This window comes from Mytilus californianus, unplaced genomic scaffold (assembly GCF_021869535.1).
Source record: "Mytilus californianus isolate M0D057914Y unplaced genomic scaffold, xbMytCali1.0.p SCAF_2, whole genome shotgun sequence".
In the NCBI taxonomy this organism is placed as follows: Eukaryota; Metazoa; Mollusca; class Bivalvia; order Mytilida; family Mytilidae; genus Mytilus; species Mytilus californianus.
Genome location: NW_026262668.1, coordinates 3,685,543 through 3,713,112, shown reverse-complemented (window position 1 = coordinate 3,713,112; position 27,570 = coordinate 3,685,543). Strand labels below are relative to the sequence as shown.

Here is a 27,570-nt window from a genome sequence, read left to right as displayed (position 1 = left end):
AAAAGATGTTTATGTTTAGTACACTTGTATAAAAATAAATCACAAGGACATTCAATTTAGTTGTAGGCTATATACATTATTTTTGATTCAGCTAGATTATTTATCGACCAAAGCAACTTTCTTTTTAATGCTGTGTACAATTTCATTTTGAGAAGAAACCATTTTTGAATACCAATGATACGGTCATTTTCGGTTAATATAATGTTTTCTAAATGTTGAATTACTTGAAAACATCAACCAAAAATAATAAGGTTTCTTTTATCCCAGGCATAGATGACCTGATACATGTTTTGGACGACTTTTTAGAAATTTTGGTTTCGATTGCTCTTCTACGTTGTTATCGATGTGTCCTTCCAAGTGGATTCCATTGTCACTTTTAAAGGTATGCTAAATCTATTCTGATAAATTAGTGATTAATTGTTAATTTGTTAAACTAACAACACATCAAACCATTTCGATTTAAGAATCAGTTGGAATCTATGATCTGAATTCCTTTCTCTAATTCTTAGTCGATTTATTCTTTTCATGACCTGTTTGTTATTCTTTATGTTCAAGTTGCGGTTCGTTTGATTTCAGGTCTTCATTGGTCAAAATTCAATTATAACGTCAAATATGTTTGTCTTTCTCTGAATTTCCTATGGGACGTCACACAAAAAAAACGAACATTCTTGATGACGTTACATAGAAATAACACGTCATTGTTTGCAGATAATTGGAAAAGCAGTATTAAGTTTTGCTTGATTTTAAATTTCTTGAGTAAAAATGATAATTTGTTTCGAAAGTAAAGTGAATTGTCTTTTCGTTAAAGTAGGGAGGAGCCTATAGTTCAGTGGTTGTCGTTGGTTCATGCTTGTCATATTTGTTTTTCGTTAATTGTTTGGTTATAAATTACGCCGTATGTTTTCTCAATTGAATTGTTTTATATTTTTCACGTCTTGTCCTTTTATAGCCGACTGTACGGTATGAGTTTTTCGTACAGTGACCTATAATTAGTTACAGCCATTTTATTAGAACTTTGGTGGATAATTGTATTATTGGCAATCAAACCTTCTCCTTATTTTCATAAACATTTATAAGTAAATACGGCATTGAGATTAAAAAAATATTGTTCCTGTGTGCTATTGAAAAAATTTTTGTTTGTGAATAAAGTCGAAAAAATGTGTGTTTCGAGATTAAAACCATGACCCCCACGGAAGATAAATGGTTGGTACCTCAACAGGGAGATGGGCTCAAAAATGTAATCCATGCAACGATTCGGTGAAATCTTATAAGGATTTATCTACCTTTACCAAATAAATTTGTTGTTATGTTTTTGTAACTCATAAACCGTTAGCGTATAAACCTAGAGTCTTTTTGTTTGAGGTCCTTGGATTCTAACTTACAAAATGAGATCAAGGTCAAAGGTCAAGGTCATGTTCTCAATTTTGAACAATTGGTTTTTAATTATTATTTTTTTTTCTTCTTCCGCCACATTTATTTCTTGCGTTTAAAGAGGTACTAAAACGCTAAAATCATGTTTGCCTTAATCTAAAGTTCGTAATTAACTTTTAAGAATGCAAAAAACCCGATAAAATTTGATCTTATAATTATCGAGATAATTACTGTCAGTTTGTCATTTGAACACCTGAACGATTTAGTAAAACACGCCACTACAACGCACTACTTATACCCAACGGAAGTGACGCACAGTGGGTAACCCTGATCAAATACGTGTGTTATATCGTATGCAAAGAGATCACGACTTGCTAAGTTAAAAAACAGTTTTGAAATATAGCGGTGACAATTATTACATTGAGAATATTGATAACCATTTATCGCGAGGCTTGATAATCGCATAAATATTTTAATCAAATGTTTATAATTAGAAAAGTATTGAAAAACCAAAAGCACAAATCAACCTTTTTTTCTATAAAATATTAACATGTGCATCCTAAAGTGGCCGTATAAGCAGAAGTAGAACCGTGCATGTTATTTTCCATGCCGGAAAAACGGCATTCAAAATAGGACATTCCCAACACGTGCTTCCAAAAGACGACGAAGTTCGATTTGTTTAATAAACTATGTGGGTTTTTCTGAGCTACAAAAAAATAAAAATTCTCTTTCTTACGACTTTAGTAAGCTACACCAGCATTTCAAAATTATATAAGTTTGTTCTCCAGATAATGTGAAGAATTGAGAACTGTCAGTCACAGTAATCTGCTTGACTGGTTTAGCAAAAACCTGAATATGTATTGATCAAGCTATTTCATTAAAAATGAAATACTGGATAGACTTGTAATTTACCTATACGGAGATTTGAAAATCAAACAAAATTTTAAAATGGAAATCAGTATAAGTATATATGATTGTCATAGTCCTTGGACCTTATGTAAAAATATTGCTATATGTGTCATATATACTAACGTTATATCAGATCCCAGCTGGAACCAGCATCATGAGCATAGTCCCTCCTACGGACGAATGTAGGATAGAAAGTCACAGTACAAAAATTCACAATTCAGTTTTTAGTTTATTTATTTATTTTTTTTTTTGGAATAAAAAAACATTTGTCAAAATAATTTTTGTTATTTTTCTAGAACTTTTATATATATAGCAACTTTGTAAACAAACTTTTTTCTGAAAAAAATCAATAATAAAAAATAATTGTAAAGATAACAATTTATCAAAGTGGCTTGGTACTTAAATAGTTTCATTATGACATAGTGCCAATAAATATATCCTTTTCATGCATAAAATTTGACATCTATTCATTACTCTAGGTTTAAATGAACTATTTCATAAATTGCAAAATGAATAAATGCAAGTAACCAAAAAAAAAAATTGTAGAAATTTTTCCTATGTTTTCAAACAAAACTAAACAAATAGTATGTGTGACTTTTGTACTATAAAATTTGTTACTTTCTGTCCTGTAACTTTCAGTACGTTTGCCATCACAGTCCTATTTTATATGTAAATATATATATTTTTTTTGTTATTAGAAAAAAACCTATAACGTAGAAATATAAGAGAATAGAATGATTAAATAAGTTAAAATATATTTGAGCATTTAAAACTACAACAAAAACCATTGATATAAAATCTTTAGAAAAAGGGTTGCGCATTCCAAAATAACTTGTGTCTTAAATCCTGAATGTTATGATCACACCTTTTTTTTTAAATAAAAAAAAAAATTATACCATACTGCTTTTAAGATTAAGATATTGAACTTTTCATTCATTTGAAATTTAAGCAATGACAAATAAATGACCAAACAAAAAAATATTAATCCTCTCGATCACCTTTTGATCCTTTTAATTAAAACAGTCCGCACTTTGACACTACTGATAAGTACACATCCTGTATACAGTAAGGTAGTAAAGATCAAGCGGTAGCTATTATCCCTCCACTCAGGTATTTAACAACTTTGCCATGCAGAAATGCCACCTGTTGTTTATAAAGTGATAAACTTTATAGTTTGACAATTAACATTATTAAAAAGGTATTACACATACCCGGTTTTTAACTGGCAATTAATTATTTTTATTACATGGAACAGAAGCCTCTACCGTCATATCTTGCCAAGCCATGATGTTATGCAACTTTACGTACATGTAAATATTAACAATATTTTTTCTCGACTCAATAATATTTTTAGTTAATAGCTAGATTAATAATATATTGACCGTCAATTTGTCTCAGTTCTACGATCAGGAACAACGTTTTCAGTTGAAAACTCAATGTTGAATTATCCCAACCCTATCCCCCCTTTTTCTGTTGAAACACGTTATAAATACACTTCCCTTCTGAAACATATTTCGTTCCTTTTGACAAATTGGTCATAATGAAGAATGATCCTTGAATGGGTAGCGAAATTCATTGGCAGTGCTTTAAATCAACGATCAGAAGAAAGTTCATTTATCAAACAACGTTTAGATAAGCCGAAGAAGTGACCCACAGTGCGTCACTTCCGGTAGATTTGGTTTGAGGGCTGTTTCCGGAAGTAGCGTTGATTGGATTTTCCGAAGGTAAAAATAGTTGAACTTCACACGCTATTATCTCTGTAATTAGTGGACCAAATTGCATCGGGTTTTTTGCATTTTTTATCAATTATTTCGATCTTTTAAATAAGAATAACTTGTTATGTGCGTTTTAGTACCTCTTTAACTTTTGTTTCGTAAGATGTCGCTTTGATGTCTGGTATATGATATCGCATAGTTTATACGCCTTCGAAACTAACTCTGCTTAACCGTATACTTTTCTTTGTAAGAGTTCTCTCCCCAAACACTGTTTTCCTTGTGGGTGCATCTCCTCCGTAACTGTGAAAGAAATCGACAAATTTATTTTCCAAGTTCGTTATATCCTTAGGAAGTTTTGTCAAATTTTGACCGAGGCAATGCCAACACTCCATATGAGAGTTATTCCCCCTTCTGTATTTCACATAAGTGATATCTTTATGTATCATATCAATGGTAAGTGATAGAGACCTAAGTATTTTGATCTTAGGTCCTTGTTTAAAACAAATGAATTTGAGGTCAAGGTCAAAGGTCAAAGTCATGTTCTCAATTTTGACTTTTCCTTGTTTTATGATCTGTTCTGACACTTTTAAAGATATTTATTAAAAAAAACTAGTGCAAAATGTTTGCTTTTTTGTGATGAAGATATGATTCATTTGGTCTAAAACAATTCAATGACATCTTATACGAGTTATTGCCCCTGAAATATTTTATTTTAAGGTTAATCAATGATAACTTCAGATTGGTACATGATAGATAAAGGCAACAGTAGTATACCGCTGTTCGAAATTCAAAAATCGATAGAAAAAAACAAATCCGGGTTACAAACTAAAACTGAGGGAAACACATCAAATATAAGAGGAGAAGAAAGACACAACAGACACACTAAAATGCAACACACACAGAAACGAACTATAAGATAACAATAGCCATTTTCCTGACTTGGTACAGGACATTTTAAGAAAAAATGGTGGGTTGAACCTGGTTTTGTGGCTAGCCAAACCTCCCTCTTTAATGGCTATGTTAAATAAAACACTAAAATGACAACATTACATGACAGGACTACAATACAAATAAATGGAAGAACATACAGGACAGAGAAACACACAAATAAACAATACAAAGGTGCCAGGCCTAAAGATGAAGAGATGATGACCCAAAATTCCAAAAAGTTGTGCCAAATACGGCTAAGTTATCTGCCTGGGATAAGAATATATTTAGTATTTAGAATAATTCATATTTTTGCAAACAGTAAATTTATAAAATATAAAAATGGCCATATAATTCATATACATGTTAACACCGAAGTGGTGACTAACTACAGAATTCATAAACATATCATATGAGATCGGAAATTACATTTCCTAAACCAGAAGTTGGAAATGATCTGCCTTACTTCAGGCAAAAGTATATAGAAACCATATGTTTATTGAATCAGTATGAAGAAACCTATAATTGGATGTCAAAAGTAACTTTGAGTAAACCGGAAGTAGCTTATCAATTATTTAGAATATGATGTGGAAAGACCTTTAATTGTTCTCTGAACAATTGGTTTTTTAATTATATATACGATTTTTGTTGAAGTTGACCATTTTGTTTTAAGAGCCTAGGACAGTGCTATTTTTCTTACCCATTCAATTTTTCACAAATTTTGGGAAATGTTGAAATCGTGTAGCCATTTTTTTAATAAGTTTAATCGAAATTTACACCACATACAAATATCATTAACTTTACAAAACATTGCATAAGACAATCCTGTAACCTAATTTTAAAATTTCTCCGGATAATTTTGTGATTCCCTATTCATACTTACTTCCGGGTTGATAAATGTAGCGATGAGACATAAACATGTGACTACAATTTGGTATTTGTATATTTGCATATCAAGTTCATTCCTTTGGATAAGTCTTAAATAAAGTAAATATGTTGGGTTGTGAAATACACATACTCGTAGTAGGGATGAACCACTGGAATAGGTCACATGTTTGATAATATGTAGGAAGGTCGAGAAATTGACATGAAATACATCATTTTACTTTATTACGTTGCTGAAAAAATCTGAAACTAATCAGATTTCATTTTTTTTAAAGATGCGATTAAAACCACAGTCGTAAATGTATCAGATATTCGTCAAATATTCTTATCTCTCCGTGTCAAAACGTAACAATAATAACCATTTGATATAGTAGTATTTTTTTATTAAAAATATGTGAAAACGGTAGGGTATTTGATGTCTCAGCTGCTGCTCCCTCCCGATTCCCGAGCACTTAACATTAAAGCTTTTAAACGTGGTCTTGTATACCATAGATAATTTAAATGTAATTGAATTTAACAGCATTATTTTAGATTCATGTTTCAAAACTAGAACTACATTATATTAATCGTTGTACACTATAAATATGAATTACACAGTCACTCGTTTTCCAAACTTATAAGTATAACTAAATAGATATGGTCACTTTAGTTTTTCATTGTCGATATTTAGAACTTGGCATTACACAAATGACTGCTAATACGTCTTTACGTTGTACCAGTTTTAAAGTGTACTGCTTGATATATAAACTTGGTTTATTGTCTCGCCTGCATCAAATGTCACAGAATGCGAAACATGAAGATGATTATCAGATAACGGCGACGGTGTGAAATATTTACATAAAGATTACAAATCGTTTCTGCAGAAGCCTTATTCAAATAATTTGCACGTTTGTCAACCCCAAAGCCTTGTATAGCAAACCATATTATCACGATTATACGGCATGGATTTTTCTAATTTTTTTAAGGTCGTACGATGACCTGTAATTGTTCACATCTTTGTCCTTTGGTCTCAATGGATACTGTCCCCATTGGCAAGTATACCTCTCTATACCCTATATTTATTTTGTTCATCATTACTTGGATTAAAAAGGTCCTAAATGCTATTGTGCGTGAATGCCTCTACAATTAGATCTTTGATTTTTTTCAACAGTCTATAGAAGCCGGCTGCGGCCGACTTCGAGTGATTTTGCATTGTATGTTTAAAGAAAAAAAGCACCTTAGGTGAAAACGCAAACAGGATATCGGGAAAAAACGCAAAATCGCAAAACTACGAGTAAAAACGCGAGAAAAATACGAAAGTGCAAACTCGACAAATTTCCTGTTTTTGCGTTTTCGCTTTCGTGATTTCGCGTTTTTACGATTTCACATTTCGCAGGTGATATTTTTTCTTTCTTTATACCCGAAATGATTAAACAGTCGTTAATACCGTTATCTACGATGGCTACGAGGCGAGTAAGAGATATCGATTATATAGAGGACATGAATTATAAGGGTTAAGTTTTGTCAATTCTTTAATTTTATGTTAACATTTCTCCACTGAATGAATATCATGGCCCATGAAAGTCGTGTTATTATATGGAACACTATAAAAAAAGACATACATGTTATGAAATTTTTAATTAAATCAAATATCATGTTTGTATTCCTTGTAACTCGAAGAAGCAAATATATATATATTACTGATAGACTTTAAGTAAACGTTTCTGTCAACCTTCAAAAAATTTTTTATTTTCTAATCAGTTATTTAGGGATGGTTGTTAAAATATTTCAATAGATCTACGACATACCACGTTGTTGTGTCATAATCACAAGAGATGAATACTGTTGTATTCATCTTTCACTCCCGTCATTCGTACGTCGGGATTTACAATAATTTCTACGAAAAATGCTCACCTTGTTTATATAATCAGAGATGGTTTCATCATATTATATTCTTCGTCGTTCGCTCTCAGCCTTTACTAAAAATAGCTTCTGAAATTAGTAGTGACTAAGGTGGACTCAACTCTGTGGGATTTAGAGCATTACATGTACGTGCCCGAGTTACCAAATTTGTTTTTGTGCCTCGTATCGATCTTTTGAGTGGAGAATATTGCAACTGATTTTATAGTTTGTTCTTACGTTGAGCTGTAACACCGCTGTCCAAGGTAAGGGGAGGCTTGAGCGCTCGAAAACAGGGTTAACACAGCCGCATTCTGTATGTGCCTGTCCCAAGTCAGGAGCCTGTAATTCGGTTGTTGTTGTTGGTTCATATCTGTCATATTTGTTTTTCGTCAATTGTTTTGTTATAAATTAAACCGTTAGTTTACTCAACTGAATTGTTTTTGGCATCGTAAACTACAAAAAAATGGTCAAATATCGTTTCATCTCGGTTTTTATAGTAAATGTTCTAAAACTAAACTAATATACTACATGTAGTTCAATGAAGATAATTGAAAACTAAACATATCATTTTTTTTGTAATGAAGTACATGAAAATAAAGGAATTCCTGCTTTTGACGGTTGACAGTTATGAATTGTCACTACACTTCCGCAAAATCTAATTAAGTTGAAATTTGGCTAGCTTTCAGTAACTATAAATAGACTTATATTTGTACCTTGTGCTTGTTGTCTTTTTGGTCAGTGTATTTGTGTGTGCTTGGTTCCGATCTGATGAGTCAGGTATTTTTACAATTGACTTTATAGCTTGTATTTATATATATTAATTTTCGGGTATAAAGTCAACTTTCTCTCGGAAAGTATAAAAGCTACAGATATATATTTTTGTTTAGATATTCATCTTGTTCATAAGCAAACTAGTTTGTCGTTCTATAGTTGCGTGAAGGAATTTATAATAAAGCCGTGGGATGGTACATACAAATTTTATATGTATTTCAGTTACAAGTGAAAAACATAGCTAAAATTGTCAAAGTATTGTTTAAAGATTCTTACCAAAATATGAAAATTAAAACATATTTATCACAATTTTGTATGTACTGATTAGGTAAATGTTCTATTATCTTTTATCATATTGCCCTAGGTACAGCTAAACACAATTGGTAATTTAAAAAAAAAAACAGACCTTTGTTGGTCTCCTACTTGTCAATTCAAAGGTTATTATAATCACATTATTAACAAAGGATTATAATTCAGTGTTAAAGAAAAGTATAACTTAAATAAAACGGTCATTATCAAATATACATCTTTTAATTTGGAATATATGTAGAATACTTTTTACTTAGGCTAATGAGGAAATTCAATACTGCAACAGTTTATTTTTTTGAAGAAGTAAATAAATCAATTAAGTCTTAACTAATACTAGCATGAATTATTAACAATATAGACCTATGTTCAATAAAATTGTTATTCCTCGAGAGAAAAAAAATTATCAAAAATGAAACGGACTTCAATATTTTCCCTTCCTTTTGATCTACAAAAAAAAGAGAATGTTAAGCCTTTCAATTCAAATCTCAATTATATCAGAAATGTAGATGTTTGAATCCAATAAATTTGTTATAAATATTATTCTTATTTCTTTTGGATTATTAAAAAAAAAATCAAACTCAGGTTCTTAATTGTCCTCATTAACCTCAGATAAATCTAATAAATCAAACATGTTATAATAATAATCTTTATTTTAAGATGTGTCAAAAAGTTTGAAGTTTTCTTTGTATGTCAAGATATAACAGTTGTACAACTTCAAAATGTTCATTTAAGACCAAACACACAATTTGAAAATTTGTTTCATTGTAATCAGAATGTAATCAAAAAGTAATAAGTAATATGAGAATTAAGACATATTTATCACAATTTTGTTTGTGCTGCATAGGTAAATGTTCTATTATCTTTTATCATATTGCTGATTAATGATTACAATTACAATTACCCCCAAGTCTGGGGATGTATCCATTAGCGTACTTGATACCTTTAGATCAGAGGCTATATAGATGTCGCAGTATATTCTTGATCATGCAAATAAAGGTATGTCGGATGACTATGAAAAGATTTACTCATTCAGTGAAAGGACATTATGTATATACCGGAACGTAAAAGAAGGGCAAAAAATACCAAAGGAAAATTCAAAGTCAAGTCGAAAACAAACTAACAATGCCATGAAAAAAAAATTGCTTCGCCGAACGCAGCTGGATACGACCGCAGAGGTCCAACCCTAAACAGTTGAGGCAAAAATGGACACAATATTCGCGCTTGATGTAGGTCTGAATTTGGATTGTAATTAAATATTTGACACATAATAGGTTTCTGACACAGAATAACTTGTAGTCAAAGAACTTAGAATTGGTTATGTGATTTGAATTTATATTCAATTATTTTGCTTTTGTGCAATACAGTTGCAATTTGACCCCCCCCCCCCAAAAAAAAACAATTTACCCCCCTGTTTTTTTGGCTTTTGTGCAATACACTAAGCTGTTGCGAATTGCCCCTCCCCCCAAAAAAAAATATTTGAAGAAATTTTCTTTCTGAAATCTGAAATTAGAAAAAATTGTCCCCCCACCTCACAATTTCTTTTTTACCCTCCCCCTAAATTTTTTTCACCTCCCCCCTCCCCTTTTTCCAAAAAAAAATGCTTTTCCTCAAGATATGGTCAATATGGTCATAATCTCAATTCAAATTTCCAATAGATTTTGCAACCAAAATTACCAATTTAAATACATCATAAAAGTCTTAAAATAGAAAATGGCATAAATAATCATGGCTAAAATTAATAATCCTTAATAAGCATTTTTAAATAGTAACTTCTAAAATTAATTTGACAGCTAATCACCTCAAGACAATGCAACATTTCCTTATACATAATTTAAAAGCAGTGTAAGGGAGGTAATCCAAACATAACATTGTACTTTTTTTTAATTGTTCAGTAACCAGGAAACCCTTGTTTTTCCCCTTTTGTTGCCCCTAATTTCTATAAGGTTTGAGCTATAACCCCCCCAAAGCAAATCCTAATCATCCCTTTGTGGTATAATTTCAACGAGATCCATACACCGTTCCACAAGTTATTGTCTGGAAACTAGAAAAATGCTTATTTGTGCCCCTTTTATGGCCCCTAATTCCTAAACTGTTAGGACTATAACCCCCAAAATTAACCCAAACCTTCCTTTCGTGGTTATAAACCTTGTGTTTAAATTTATTAAAGTTATTGTCCGGAAACCAAATGTCTTCAGACGACGCTGACGACGAGAACGACGACGTGATACCAATATACGACCGCAACAAATTTTGCGGTCGTATATTGGTATCACGTTGTCGTTAGATTTAATCGTATAAAAACGAAAAAGACCAAACGACAAACAACAGCACACGAAACACAACATAGAATACTAAAGACTTAACAACGCGAACCTCATCAAAAACTGGAGGTGGTCTCAGATGTTCCGGAAGGGTTAGTAGATCCTGCTCCACATGTAAAGCCAATGGTTATTGTAAGCTCCTTTCCACTTTTCTTGAGAAGATCTTGTTTGAATTCTGCATTATAAGAATACAGGGGGAAATTGGCAAAAACATAGTTGGTTCTAAATAAATGCCGAGCATAGGTTTTGGCCTCGGAGGTCGTGAATCTGTCAAACATTTTGTTCATAGGCGTGTTGCATCGACATCTTCATATCATTTATATATCAAATTGTTAGTATCTCGAAAACTATTTAGGACAAAACAAAAAAGATTTTGAATACCAGTAACTATAAACGACAAGAATGTCGAACTAACCTACTACATCTAAAGGAAACTATCTTGCTTTTAATGTGAGAGCACCAAAGAGATAATAAAATTCTATGCACTAAAATGGCACCTTTTTGTTCAAAGGGATGAGCAATAAAGTGGTCTCAGATATTCGATTTTTGTTTCCTTTATATGATATTCTCTCAGTGGTAAGTCGAAGTTGTATTTTTATCCTTGATAGTGTATTGTATTATAACTGGTGCAGTAAAACTTGTACCGTATCGTATTATCGATCAGCGTAAACGTAGGTACAGTTTGCATAAATATACCAGATCAAACTGTTCTCGATATCATCTATAGTGATGTGTATGTTGGGGCTATGGTGATAAAAGCGTTGACTTTTTACACAGTCAAGTTTTAAGTTAAATTAGCTGACTTCTGCATTTAGTAAAAGGTAATTGTGAAGCGTCATCGAATCACAGTAGGATGTTATACACCATCGAAATGTAAGCCTAGGGGTTTGTGTCATCGATTTTTGTGTATCATACCTATCAGTGGTAGATACAGATTTTTCAAGAAGGGGAAGGTAGAGGGTCAATGGAAATTACGGGGTTCAATTTGATGTATATTTTACCTCTCATTTGAACTTTTGATTTAAGACTACAATGAGTAAAGAATAATTATCTGATCATCATATACACAAACAGAGATACCAGTAGTGAACTGATGCCACCCAAGCGGTCAGATCCATTAGTATTGTCATTTTGAAGATTTTGAAGGTACAAATCGGCAGCCATTTCAGCTTTACATGAATCAACTGCTACATTGAATCCCTGCATTTCCTTATTGTCCCACTGAATAGCCATTCGTTTGATCAGTTCGTATACGTCACCTTTCATGCATGGATGCTCTGCAAAAAGGACCTGAAGTGTCGCTTTGCATTCAGATAAACAATTACCGAACGGTTTACAATTTGTCATTACTTCATCCTTTACTCGCTTTGTTTCATTTACATTGACAAATATAAAATCAGACCATTTGCAATCGTTATGTTCTCGTGTAAGCCACAAATTACACATTGAGATATCTTTCCATGCTGTGCACGTAGCGAAAGGCATGTTTGCAGCAGGGTAAAAAGCCACGAATCCGAAACACATCTCGTCACTTGTAGCATCACCATAAAACGTGGTCTTTGGCCTTGAAAGGGATTTGAACTTGCATGTCGTTACAATTTCGTCTCCTGGTAGCACTTGAACTGCAGTTTTAAAATCAGTTGACATAAATTTTGTTACAGAAATCACAATTGCCAAATCAACAAAAACACGAATAAACACTACACTACTGCGTTTTGATTTTTACATTTTAAGTATAAATACTTTAATTTTCAAATCCGACCTAGAAGTGTAATGACTGACATTGCATTATAAGGGTCAATTCCATGAATGTGGCGTACAAAATTATAAGCTTGGTATCTTTGGTGAGTTCTTTTTTCATCATTACTACAAACATGAAAGAGGGTGATGTAGAAAATACGTCCATGAGACAACCCATCTACACAATAAACCAAAAGACGAATAGAGAGTATTATGCAGTCATTAGACAGATATAAACAAAATATGTCAAGCTGTAAAGCGAGTCCATTCGAGTTATATCATTTGTCAAGATAAGAATACACTATAAAAAATCCAAATTTCTTATGTGGTAGCGAATATGATGCCCTTTACTTTTCTACTGGTATCCAAACTCTAATAATTTTGGTCAAATACTAAAACATTGCCCATTCAGAAAATAAGTATATGGAGGAAAGTTTATTTTACGATAACATTGACCACTTTTAATTGTAACTTGATGAAGATGAATTTCATGTTAATTGTGACGTGAATACTTCACAAAGCACTGCTTCGTCCATTCATATTTGATACAAAACCTGTTCTATAACTTCTTTGTAGATAGATGGGCCAATTATGCACACTTAAAATGATTTGGTGAAAGTTGACATCGCGGAGATCTTTAATCAAAACATTTTAATTTGTGCTTGATAAATTATACCGGTATATCACTTTACTTCAATTTGAATTTTGGTTTTGTTTAAGAATGTTATTCGTATACATTTTTTGTACATATACTCTTCTGTTGCAATCTTCATCTTTCTATTTAACCACATTTAGTTCGCTCATATTGTTACAAATACGCCATAATATTGTAAGAACCTCAATATACACACATGACGCTGTGAAAGTGTGCAGTTAGGTCAAGATTTGATAGACTGTTTGAAAACAGCCTTCTTTAAAAATAATAAATCAAGGGAAATTTGTCTACTAGACCTAATTTGCATTTCATCTACAAGAATGCAAGTATTTAATCACTAGTAATTCAAACTATCAGAAACGAGATATCACGTGTTCAGCTTTTTTATATCATTCCATACGCTGAAAAATTCATAATATCGACAAGCAGAAAGCAGGTATCTAAAAAAAAAAGCATACGTTAAAACTCATCTTTACCAAGCTGTTGGTCAACTATTAATGCATTCTGTTTAGTAAACTGAATAAATGCGAGACGAAAATTTTAAGCTCCTTCAATTAATTAAAATCTTTATAGTGTCTGCAAACAGCAAGCAAGAGAGTTTCAGTCAGATCCGAAGTGCTCGCACAGTACAACTAATCAGTGTAAAGCTGCTGACCAAATATAGAGTTGTTCTGTTCTTTTGTTTTTGTGATACGTGTGCCAAAAATATTTGTTGGACGAACAGACGGACGGACGAATAGTCGGACAAGGCTATTGCATTATAGTCCTTACTTTACGAGTCGGGTATAATTGCTTGCAAATAAATTGTGAGAGTTTGTACTATCTATATATAAAGATAAAAAAAAGTAAAAAGCAAGATAAATAACGTAACTCACAACTCTGGTTTTTAGATTTATATAGCTCAATGAAACTTGATTTGTATACTCACTTGTTCTCTACAGGACTGTCATAGTTATAAATAGCATCATTTGTAAGTTCTGTATAAAACACACCGTCTCTGTATACCTGAATACTTATTTCATGTCCTGAAATTTTTTGACAACAAAATTATATTTATTCATCAAATCTAGCTTGTTACAAAACTCACCTAGAATCTAAGACTCTCCTGTTTACCACTATTGATTACTCAGGCAAAGACTTTTTATCTGTTTATGAATAATGCTAACACAATAAATTTAATCATTGCTTCTCCCTTATACTCATTTTATTTGCATTTACAGAAATTAAATTTCAGGAGGTCTCTTTCTCTCTCTCTTTGTATTAATTATCCTATTACCAGGAATGGAAACCAAACATTAACATAATATGCAACAGCGTTCAATAAGTAACTATGGTTTACAACTACCGACTCAAAACAAAACCCAAGGAAGGAGATTTGCTCCGTAAAAAAAAAAACTCTTCAGACAGAAAAATACAAAAACTTACTTTAATCCAATTTCAACGTAACTGAATTTATACCATGTTGTTTTATCATGTGATGTTGTCGTTTAGGTGTTGTGTTTGACGTTGCCATCAAAGCGGGAGGTTTGGCATGCCACAAAACCAGGTTCAACCCACCATTTTTTTCTTAAAATGTCCTGTACCAAGTCAGGAAAATGGCCATTGTTATATTATAGTTCGTTTCTGTGTGTGTTACATTTTTATGTTGTGTTTTAGTTGTGTCGTTATTCTCCTCTTATATTTAATGCGTTTCCCTCAGTTTTAGTTTGTAACCCGGTTTTGTTTTTATCTCTATCGATTTATGAGTTTTGAACAACGGTATACTACTGTTGCCTTTATTTATGCAATGACAGAAACTCAATCAAAATTTACCAACAACGTCCACTTCATAATGGTATTAGGTCTTGAGTGTTAGAGAGAGACAACATTATTATACTGATGTATAACTCCTAAATCAGTATATACGGTATATGCAAACACATGATAAACAAAACTGAGAAAAATTCACGACTCCAAACGGATCGAGACCAGGTGCGACCACATGGTGTATATTGCTATACATGAATATCACTCCTCATGCGAATCCACACTCAGTCAGATATCACCATCAGGAATAGTTCACACTCAGTCAGATATCACCATCAGGAATAGAACACAATCAGTACAATTTACAGAACAGATGACGTTTCTGGTATTAAAGATTTAAAACATGTCGCTTTTGAGTTGAGATATAAAAACATCGTATCGGTCAACGAATTCGTGATCTTAAAATATTTTTTTTATAGAGAACAAACTAATTGTAAACCACTTAATGATAAAACAATTACACATCACATCATCATAGTTTGATTACTGCCTTTTGAATCCGAATGAAAAGCAACCGTACAATCTAAATGCACATGGAATAATATTAATGAGTTCAAATGAAAAAAGTAAAATAACAAAAATACCGAGCTCCAAGGAAACAATAGAAACTACTTATGTTTCATCTCGATTGTTAAATGCTCAGTTTTAACCAGTTGTCAGCTTTATCATGTATATAACGTATACAACTATAAGTGATCAACTGATACAGCAGTGTGCAGAAGCTAAAACCTAATGACATTTAGAAAACACTTTCTCTAATTTTTGTGCTATTTTCACATTTCTTGATCGGTGTGAGAAAAATATTTCTCTTCACTAGTGAAATATCTGTTCTGGGCAAATGATTGGTCGAAATTTAATTATGAGGTCAAATTTCTTTGTTTCTTCTGAGTTTTCCTATTGTGGCGTCATGAAAAAAAGAGACCATACCTGATGACGTCACATATAAAGAACACAACTTTCTGAAATTCTTTGAAAATGAAGGATAAAAATCATTAGGGAAACAGATTTAACCACTATAACTCGTGTATTACGATATTTTTTCACTCTCAACAGTTAAATTTTAATTATTTAAAAAGCTCGGCAAGCCTCGCGCTTTTAACATTAAAATTTAACTATCTCGAGTGGAGAAATATTGTAACACACTTGTTGCAGTAATGGAATGTATATGTAATTTTAAAAGGAATATGTGCGTTAAAGGCTGTTATAAATAACTAAATGAATTGTTTTATAAATTTATATTGGTTAAAAAGGTTGTAGTTAATGTAATTTGTTTTAAAATTTTAAATAATAGGAAAATCAATAGGACTCTAGGGCTAACGTGATGAATAAATTATAGGAGTGATAAATATTAGAATGTGTGTGTTTAATAGACCACTTTTGAGTTTTGTCCTTCACTGGAAACGTTAGTCAATGATGATCACCTTTATAACATCATTTACTAGACAGAGGGGATCGCCTATATCCCTGCACTATTACAAGCGTCTTCGTAGTCGTCATTATACATCATAAACTAGAAATAATGTTTGTTCCGTAGGTACTTAATCACAATTCCCTAATGACAGCAGTGCTGATTATCAATTATAAGAATCTAAGTTGCCAAATAAGTTGTGCAATATAGCATCCTAATTTTTCAACCGCTTGCTCAACATGAAAAGGAAATGACAACGGACGAATGATGTTCACTTAAACCAAAGTTTTTGACGGAGATGCAACGAACTCGATGTGGTCTTTTAGTAATATGTCAAATGCCGTTATTTATAATTAAAGGAATCAACACAGCCTTGGTCTGTAATAACTACATTGATCCTTTATATTATGAATTTGCAAATTCGCATATTATTGACATCTATTTTTAGTACAGGCTTACTAAAATAAGACATAATTATTACCTAAATAGTGCATATGGTTTGTAGCCCAAAATATGTTAATTGGTGCATGTATTAATTTCCTTGAACATTCTGAATGGCATTTCCAAACTACTGTGTAACTCTGTTGTCCAGGTGGAATTTCAATATGTAACTGATCAGTCTGCATAATGGCAGCATCATTTGCTCGAAGTTTCGGAGTATAATAAAGAGTAACTCCCGATGAATCTTTCCAATCCGCTACTAACTGTGGATTGTTCCAGTGAAACTATGAATTGACAAAATTATCATTCTTAGGAAGAAAGATAAGAAGTAAGCAATATTATTTACCTTTACGTTCCGCTATATAGATGATGTTCTCTCCCTGAATAATACAAAATTTGGTGACTATGTTGAACGAATCTATCCCATCAAACTAGAGATAAAGGATACTACAGAAACAGTTAAGTCTGCCTCATATCTTGACTTACATCTAGAAATTGACAATGAGGGTCCGGTGAAAACAAAACTTTACGACAAAAGAGATGATATCAGCTTCCCTATTGTGAACTTTCCATTTCTATATAGCAACATTCCAGCAGCGCCTGCATACGGAGTATACATCTCCCAATTGATACGATATTCCCGGGCTTGTATTTCCTATCCTGATTTCCTTGATAGAGGATTGCTGCTCACAAGGAAGCTATTAAACCAAGAGTTTCAAATGGTGAAATTGAAATCATCCTTTCATAAATTTTACGGACGCCATCACGAGCTGGTTGACCGTTATGAAATAACCGTTTCACAGATGATATCGGATATGTTCCTTATGTCGTAACTACAATACCCTTTCCTTTTCACGAATGTGACCTACCGAATTAGACTATTTACCGGAATTGTAATAACATAAGCAACACGACGGGTGCCACATGTGGAGCAGGATCTGTTTACCCTTCCGGAGCACCTGAGATCACCCCCAGCTTTTGGTGGAGTTCGTGTTGCTTAGTCTTTTTTTTTCTATGTTGTGTCATCTGTACTATTATTTATCTGTTTGTCTTTTTATTTTTGGCCATGGCGTTGTCAGTTTGTTTTCGATCTATGAGTTTGACTGTCCTTCTGATATCTTTCGTCCCTCTTTTAAAACAAATAAATCTTTTTGATTAAAAATATTTTTTCTCTCGCTTTCTCTTCAACAGCAGTTATCATTTTTTTTTACAAAACTTAAACATAGTTTCTGAGATTTAACTTTTTCAGGTGTCCACTTCAGTTGACTGCCAAAAACTAAATCCTTTTATCAGCAAAATACGAGGAAAATATTTTAATTGAACATATTTCTTCAAATGCTTGTTTTTTTTATCATGAGGAAGCATTTGTTCAAGTTTCATAACATTTCATGGAGATTTGACAAAGTAAATTACCTCAGTAACTGCGAGTACTCTCTGATCTGTACTTAAGTGTCTTTTTGTTGTTTGGATGTACCTAGCCACCTCCACTCTGTGTTTTTGGTAGATGTATTTCTATTTGTATCCATCTGATGAGTTAACCCTTTTTCAACTGATTTTTATAGTTTGTTTTTATGTTGTACTGTTACACCACTGTCCCAGGTGGGGGGGGGGGGGGGGGGGGGGGCGCCCACTAACATGTTTAACCCCGCCACATTCTGTATGTGCCTATCATAGTCGGGAGCCTGTAATTCAGTGGTTGTCGTTTGTTGCTGTGTAACATATTTGTTTTTCGATCATTATTTTGTACACAAATAAGGGCATTAGTTATCCTTTTTTGAACTGTTTTACATTCGTCAATTTGGGGCCTTTTATAGCTGACTATGCGGTATGGGTTTTTCTCATTGTTGAAGGTTACGGCGACCTATCATTGTTAATTTCTGTGTCATTTGGTCTCTTGTGAAGAGTTGTCTCATTGGCAATCATACCGCATCTTATTTTTTTTTTTATATCAACTCTTTTTAAGCTGAATAATTTAAAAAAAAAAAAACAAATGATAAACTGACACACTACGATCACTGTACTGACGAAATATAACTTCGATTTCATTGTGACATTATCCTGTTATGATTGTTATAACTAAGTAAAACGTGTCATTAAACAAATAGTTAATGATAGTGTGAAACGAAATTACTGAAAAATACATTTGACTAACATCGTTAGGACGACGATGCTGATCATATCATCACGTCGATGTGAAGTCAAATGTTTTTTTAGATATTGTTCATATTAAATTTCAAAATGAAATGAATTATGTGGTTTTTCCCCATTTATATTTATAACTTTTGAAGGCCTAATGCAAACATGTTAGCTTCAGAAGAATGTTATAAGACATCTTTATAAAACTTCGTGATCTACAAAATCAGAGGAACTACGAGTAGGTGTGTATAACTTCTTCTCTTTTGTGAAATCTTATTTTAAAGATTTTTCTACTTTCAAACCTCTAATGCGGCCTGTTTAAATCAACTTTGACCAAAACAGAATCCCATTGGTCCATCTATGCAATATCCAGGAAATCGAACCGCCCATAATCCGATCAGTTTATTACAGCTACCCTCTTCTCCCATGCCACACTTGGTAACTGTATTGAGCTGTTCGTCTGGCACTGGGTCCTCTGTTTAAGTATAAACATGTATTTTATTCAATTTCTTCTCAGATTCAAATGAAAACTTATTTTATCTCGACATTAATTAATACTCGTGTCTCTAGTTTTATTGCTAAGGTACTGATCCAATCATGAATACTATTACTTAGAAGAGAGGCGAAAGAATTCAAAGGGACATTCACACTTATAAGTCGAAAATAAACTGACAACGTCATGGCTAAAAAAGAAAAAGACCAACAGTCAAACAACAGTACACAAAACACAAAACACAACATAGAAAACTAAAGACTGATCAACACGAACCCCACCAAATCATGGGGGTGATCTCAGGTGCTCCAAAAGTGGAAGCAGAGCTCCAATGTGGCCCCATCTTAATGATGTCAAAATAAGGAGTCAATTACATTTTAATACTTATACAACATTTTTTTATCAGATGTCAGTGGTTTGGTTATTATGTATAATAACTGGGGAATTGCTCCAATCAAGAAACTAAAGCAATTTTTTCAGACACTATCAACTTTAAAAAAGAGGTTAAACATTCAGACAGCATGTCAAGCTGACATAGTTACAGTGCCCTATAGGACACTACTGAAATATCAAAAGCGATAAATAACGAATTATAGTCAAATTCATATTACGTCAACTTTGCCTGAGTGAGTTGAAACAATGGTTTTCTAGTAATTTCTATATTTATCAACGGATAATCTAAAAAATAATTGTTATAAGTCATGTCATATGAAAAATATGGATGGTATTATTTGTCGTCGATGTTGTGTTTGCTTCAAGTTATACATTCTTGTTAGAATAACAGCCATATGTTTAAACTTCAGCAAAACCTTGAAGGGAAGGCACAAACGAAATTATCTGTAACCCATAACAAATTTGCACATTTTTTTCATGTATATACATTTAAAAACAAATATATATGTTTATCAAAAATAAGATTGCATAAGGCCTTTGTGTTGTACTTCTTATAATCTTCTTGTGAAAGGTATTTGTTTGGTTGTATGTAATGAGTTTTATTTGGAATATTTTGCCACTTTTTATACATCCTTGGCTTTTAAATAATTTTGCATTGAGCATGTTAAATGAAACTAAATCCAGACAAACACTTCGGACGCATAACATTTGTTTTGTTATCATATTGTACCTACCATTCGGTTCACATCCGTAAATTAATATATGATGCATGACCATCTCATTATCTATGTAAGGTTCATATGCCACCAGGTGATAATCTTCGTCAGAAGGAAGATTAAAGATCATACAGAAATACGTTGTTTCTTCAGCTGGCACTGCCGTCTCAAGAAAGCGAATGGTTGTATTTAATGTCTCTGAAAACAAAATGGTACGATGAAAATGACTGGGTAAAAGAAATTAGACAAAAAGTATGGATCGAAAATAGTATATTTTAATATACTCTTGCTATCAAAGTTGCTTAAACCTCATAAAATTAGTTCATAAAAATAATAAATCTTCTTATATTTGCTTTTTCTTTTTTTGGGGTTTTACCTGGTTCTTTCATAACATTACAGTTTTTCAGTCCATCTTCCACTTGACAATCTATCCATCCCTTGTCCGCATCACAAATGGACCCATCTGATAACGTACACACTCCTAAAAGTTATATGTATTTATAAGATCTTGTTTAATTGTTGGATGTTTGATCTGTACTCAATGATGCCAATAGCATCAGTATAGAACACAAGGAACATACAGAAAAAAGAACAAAAAAAAAGAACGAAAAGACAATCAGAAGTCAGCTGAATACTTTACAGAAAATTATTAAACATCACACGCACCCTGCTATCTAAAATCCGCTGTTGAATTAAGTTTCTTTATGGATTATGTCCGCAGCCGTTACTACTATAAAGATGCACAAGTGTTACGGACGAACGAATGGACACGCACACACAGAACGTAAATATCTGATTTCTTACATGAACCAGAGAATATGTGACTGTGTTTCAGTTAATACTCTTTTCACAAATTCGCTGCAATGGTTTTTACTTTTAGGACAAAAAAAAAGCAGACATTCATAAAGAAAAATCTAGCGAACAATTTATTTTCGACATTTATAAAAAAAAAAAACAATTTGGAAATGAAGCTTAATAAATACAAATTGATCGAAAAATGTCTCACTCCACTTTTCAATCCTACCTGTTAGTGTTATATCTGTTAAACGTGATGGTAAATTTCATTGTTTCCAGACACAATCAGGATCTCCAAGTTCTTCGCCATTTGTCCTTCCGTCTCCATCAGAATCTTTTCTACACAATTCAAGCGTCCATGACTAAATGCAATTAGAATTAATTTTGATTAGATTCTTTGTATAGTAATCCGTCAGAGCCAACAATGTTCTACATTTTATAAATCAGTTTTAAATTCGTATTGGTAAATGTGTCTTGCTGCGAGACAACGTATTCGAAGATGAAATTAAATATTTGATATTTGAATTCATTATCTTTTTTATTGTGCACGTTTTCATGTAACTTTGTACTACTTCATTGTTATGATTTTTCATTAATAAATACTGCTTAAACTAAGATAGAACAATCAAACTTGAAACACAAAACATTTATTGGTTGTTTTTTGCTTAACTTTCAAAGACTGGTAATTTTTTACCTATTTATTTAGGACGAGAATGGAAATAAAAGGAGATGCTGTATGGTTGTCAGTAAGACAACTATATATTAAAATCAAGTACTTAGATATGGTGAAGCAAGGTCGACCCACCTCGGGCTGAACAGTATATTTCGGCAGTCAGTGGAAAAAAGTTGGTAGCCACAATATGATCCCTAAAGGTTTCTGGAAACAACTCTTACTACACACGGCCCAATGATTAACGGTCCGGTTAAACGCACGTGTTGTCGTATCCTCCACAGCGGAACGGATGCACCTCTTCAGCATGCATCTGGCTTCAGACCACAATTAATTCCCTTTGTTCGTGGTCTAGGAATATAGTTCCCAATTATTATATGGGGTATTTCTTCCTAAGTATTCTGTCTACTGTTTTCTTTGAAATGTTTACTATTTAAGTGAACCTATCAGTTGCATATATATTGAAATAAGTAAAACATGTGGAAAAAATTTATTGTTGAAAGTGAAAGTAGTGATTTGGCCAAAATGAAAGTAGGGTAGAAATTAGCCTTAGTCATTTATTCAAGATTCAAATCCTACCATTGGCATGTTAATAGGGCTCTCAAAAGAAAAAGCACTGATGGATTATCCTGGGACAATCATATTTTATTAGAATAATAATGGTCTATAAGCAGTTAAATTTATTTCAGGTTTGAAGCGGTGCAAATTTTTTAATTCAATTTGACTTTTACCAAAAAGTGCATTATACATGCAAACTCAATAAGGTTTTACAAAAATGAGTTAATCCTGGGACATATAACATGACATACAAACACATTTAAAAATATGAAAAGCAATATGTCTTAAAAATTCAAAAGTGTCATGTCTAAATTATTTTTAGTTGTTTAGAAGTAAATAACCAATAGGTGGGATAGAAAGAAGGAAATAAATCATTTTTTTAGTTTTAATTCACCAACAATTATGCTTTTTATGTCGGTACCCTTATCATACTGACCAATTCTGATTTAATAACCATAGAGATATAAGTATGAAAAAAACTGGCATATAAGAGGCAGTTTGCTTTAGCAGTTGTTTCTTTTCACTTAAATACAAGTTATTTTTACTGGATCAAGGCATATTTTGGTAAAAAATTTCCAAACAAATATTTTCTGAATAAAATTTTGACTGAATTCTTAAAACTTTGCAAATAGCATGTTCCGCAGACAGATATACTAATATAAAAACATTCCAAATTTTTTTAATATTTGTCAGAATGTAATAAAATGTGGCATTTATACTACTAAGATATCATGATAAGTAACTGTAAAGTTTCATAAGAATACTTTAAATTTTTGAGGTCTAATAGGCTTCAGACCACAATTAATTCCCTTTGTTCGTGGTCTAGGAATATAGTTCCCAATTATTATATGGGGTATTTCTTCCTAAGTATTCTGTCTTCTGTTTTCTTTGAAATGTTTACTATTTAAGTGATCCTATCAGTTGCATATATATTGAAATAAGTAAAACATGTGGAAAATATTTATTGTTGAAAGTGAAAGTAGTGATTTGGCCAAAATGAAAGTAGGGTAGAAATTAGCCTTAGTCATTTATTCAAGATTCAAATCCTACCATTGGCATGTTAATAGGGCTCTCAAAAGAAAAAGCACTGATGGATTGTCCTGGGACAAGCATATTTTATTAGAATAATAATGGTCTATAAGCAGTTAAATTTATTTCAGGTTTGAAGCGGTGCAAATTTTTTAATTCAATTTGACTTTTACCAAAAAATGCATTGTAGCAAAGGGGAAGAATAATTGTGGTCTGAGGCCGTCTAAATATATGTCTACTTTGATTATTCCAGTCAACCCAAGTGGTAAAAACAGAAGGAAAAAGTTATATTTGTATGCCTGGTGTCATTGTATAATCGATTATGACCATTGATAAATAAAAATGAAAAAGAGAATCAGTTATTTGATATTCAACGTAAGATATTTTGGCTAAGCGATAAACTAAAACTACTCCATAAAATGTGTTTTACATGTTTGACCAAAAAGGTTGAATAGTGCTTTAAATATGAATGCTTCAATGTTCATTGTATAATCAATTATGACCATTGATAAATAAAAATGAAAAAGGGAATCAGTTATTTTATATTCAACGTAAGATATTTTGGCTAAGCGATAAACTAAAACTACTCCATAAAATGTGTTTTACATGTTAGACCAAAAAGGTTGAATAGTGCTTTAAATGTAAAAGCTTCAATGTTCCGTTCTTTCAAATTTTTACCATACTAAACCTACTGTAAAAAAACAGCAGAAATTATCAATAACCAGGAACATTCAGACGATTATTACAGGGTTTTGTTTTGGTACACCTAGTGCAAACTGGGAAATAAAATGTCTCGTGCCGGGAGAATGAATCGCAGTCTGCACGTTCAAGAACCCTTGCAATAATTCTACCATCGGAGGTATATGACCTGTTGCAAGACAAAATTTCTATCCGTATCCAAAATACCTCTTTTCCAAATACAGTCTAAAATTCATGCTCTTTATCACGGTCAGGCTTAACAAAACGCACATAATGTTTTAATATAGTATATACGGTCATAAAGATCAACACGATACGTCAAAAAAACAAACAACAATCATTTATTTTATACGTGTTGTATAAAAGTTATGATTTCAACATACCAATCCCACTGCTTTAAAATCCAAACCAAACTGGTTTCTACTTCCATCTCCAAGTGGATTGTTGTGGCCTACACCATGCCACAAGTAGATATAGGAAGATGTGGTATGAGTGCCAATGAGACAACTTTCCATCCAAGTTACAATTTATAAAAGTAAACCATTATAGGTCACGGTACGGCCTTCAACACGGAGCATTGGCTCACACCGAACAGCAAGCTATAAAGGGCCCCAAAAAATTACTAGTGTAAAAAAAATAAATTTTAATAGCTTTGAGAGTTTATTTAAGACGTTCAAGTTTGACACGCAATTTTGGCAATCTTAATAGAATGTACCCAGTGTGTGACCTCGGGACACACTACAATACAATATTTTAAAGGTAGTCAATGACTAGTTTATTTTCATCTTATACAATAATTACTGTCTATTGAATCAGCAAATTCGTGGTTTTATTGACTTGAAAAAAAGACGTTCAAGTTTGACACGCAATTTTGGCAATCTTAATAGAATGTACCCAGTTTGTGACCTCGGGACACACTACAATACAATATTTTAAAGGTAGTCAATGACTAGTTTATTTTCATTTTATACAATAATTACTGTCTATTGAATCAGCAAATTCGTGGTTTTATTGACTTGAAAAAAAAACTGTCATTCACCGAGGCCGCCGGCACTTCTCTGTATGTGTAGAAACTGAAAAACTGAACAAAAGTTACAATTTTGATCTCACGGTGATTTTTTAACGAAAATTTGTATTCAAGCTAATCTTGAAGTCGTTAATTAAAATACAAATGTATGTTATTAAAAATATACCTTCATGCGCTACTTTTAGAGATGAATGGGTCGAAAATTTAGACATTTACCCAAAATCGAGGTTTGAAAGAATGAATGAATGAATATTTTATTTGCAAAAGCATAAATAACATGCTATGGCAATAAATAGACAAGTATATACAGTATGACAAAACGACAGATAGCAGAGAACAATACATAATGTAATTTCTATCCTTCAGAGGGACATACCAAACATTTTTGTTTCAAAAGATAAACACAAGCGGAATTTTTTTAAAACCATTTGTAAGATCTTTTTTACATAAGTATGCTTTAAATTTATGTAAATTTGGAAATAATTCATTTCATTAAATTTTCATGATTTTAAAAAAACCTTCATTTTTTGTTTACTGTTTATTTATCGTTTATGAAAATTAATACAAAAAATCTTCACTCATATTAAAGATAAAGGCCACTTTAAAAAAGAGGGGCCCATGTACTCGTTTTCTAGCTAATGATTAAAATCAGTCGAAATAGGGTCTTTTCCCGATAAGTCTCAGTTTGACGTCTCGAAAAATAACATTTTACATTATCAACGTAATTACCTCCCCTGTAACTGTATCGCATATGCCTTTAAATCTGATGCCTCGTATATATGCATAGTGTCGCGCTCACTCCGCTTTAAGGGGCCTGATGGGTTATTTTCGTTCTTCGTGATCGGCGCATTTTCGCTATCGTGATCCGTTTTTCTACAGATTTTTTTCATATTTTCGTGATCCGTGATCATGGAAATTTATTTTCTGTGAATCGTGATTGACAAAAAAATCAAGTCGTGAATCGTGATGAGACCCCCCCCCCCCCCCCCCCCCCCCCAATCGGGCCCCTCCGCTTTGTAACAGTCTTTCAACAATTCTTTTAGGGGTTTGAAGGGTGCCTGTTGCAAGGCAATATGTCTGCTCCCATCAAACATTTAGTTTCCAGTGACCGTCAAAATGATGAGTACTTGTCGACAGGTCAGATATATAGTGTTTTCGTGTTTGTGCAGGGTAGACAGTATTTTAGAAATGCACGTATACAATAACGGGCTATATAAATAGTTCATCTGCAGAAAAGATCAACCGCAACCTCATTTCCAGTTTAAACATGTAATTCTTATAGTTATACAATATGGAACAATTCCAGTCAGTGCAGCTTGAATAATCATAAGTTATTTATTTTTACAGGAACAGCCTCAAAATTAAATTTACGAAATAAGATCAAGGTTTTGAAAACTTCGAGCGCGTGAGAAAAGAAGTGAGGTTGAATGAATATTTGTGTTCCACAACTATCGAAAGATTTAAAAAGGTGTCATTTGGAAGACATTATATCTATATTTTCTTCACTTGCAACCACTACAGCATTGTATCGCCCTTGGCGCTTGAGTTATAATGTTGGTAAAGATGTCATCGTCAATTTGTGCAGATACCGGTATGTGACTATATTACTGACATAATTAACTTTGTTTAATCTAAAATTTTATATTCATAAATTAATTATTAAAATACACCTGTGATGTAAATCTTTTGTTCAAACTCTCCGTTATTTTTCATGAATCTAGAGTTATTTTCTATTGTTCGTCTTCATTCATCCGGACGTTTTGCCCTTAGGATATTTCCATGTGCACTTTCTTAAAAAGTGTTCATCCATGGGAATAGTTCTAGAGGACGTAACGCAATATTGAATGAAGATGAAATCTTACTAAAACGACTGATACTAGATTTTTTTAAATTGGGATCGTAGAAATACAATGAA

The 27,570-nt window shown here is 32.4% G+C and overlaps 1 long non-coding RNA gene and 1 pseudogene across 1 annotated transcript; both read right to left on the bottom strand.

The window, feature by feature from the left end:
* Window positions 1-10,433: 10,433 nt before the first annotated feature.
* On the bottom strand, window positions 10,434-26,616 carry LOC127728856 (tyramine beta-hydroxylase-like; annotated as a pseudogene).
* On the bottom strand, window positions 12,928-14,507 carry LOC127729102 (uncharacterized). The gene is made up of 2 exons (XR_007994522.1): window positions 14,413-14,507; window positions 12,928-13,924 (listed from the first exon to the last, which is right to left on the bottom strand). It is a non-coding gene; the product is annotated as an uncharacterized LOC127729102 (long non-coding RNA).
* Window positions 26,617-27,570: the final 954 nt, after the last annotated feature.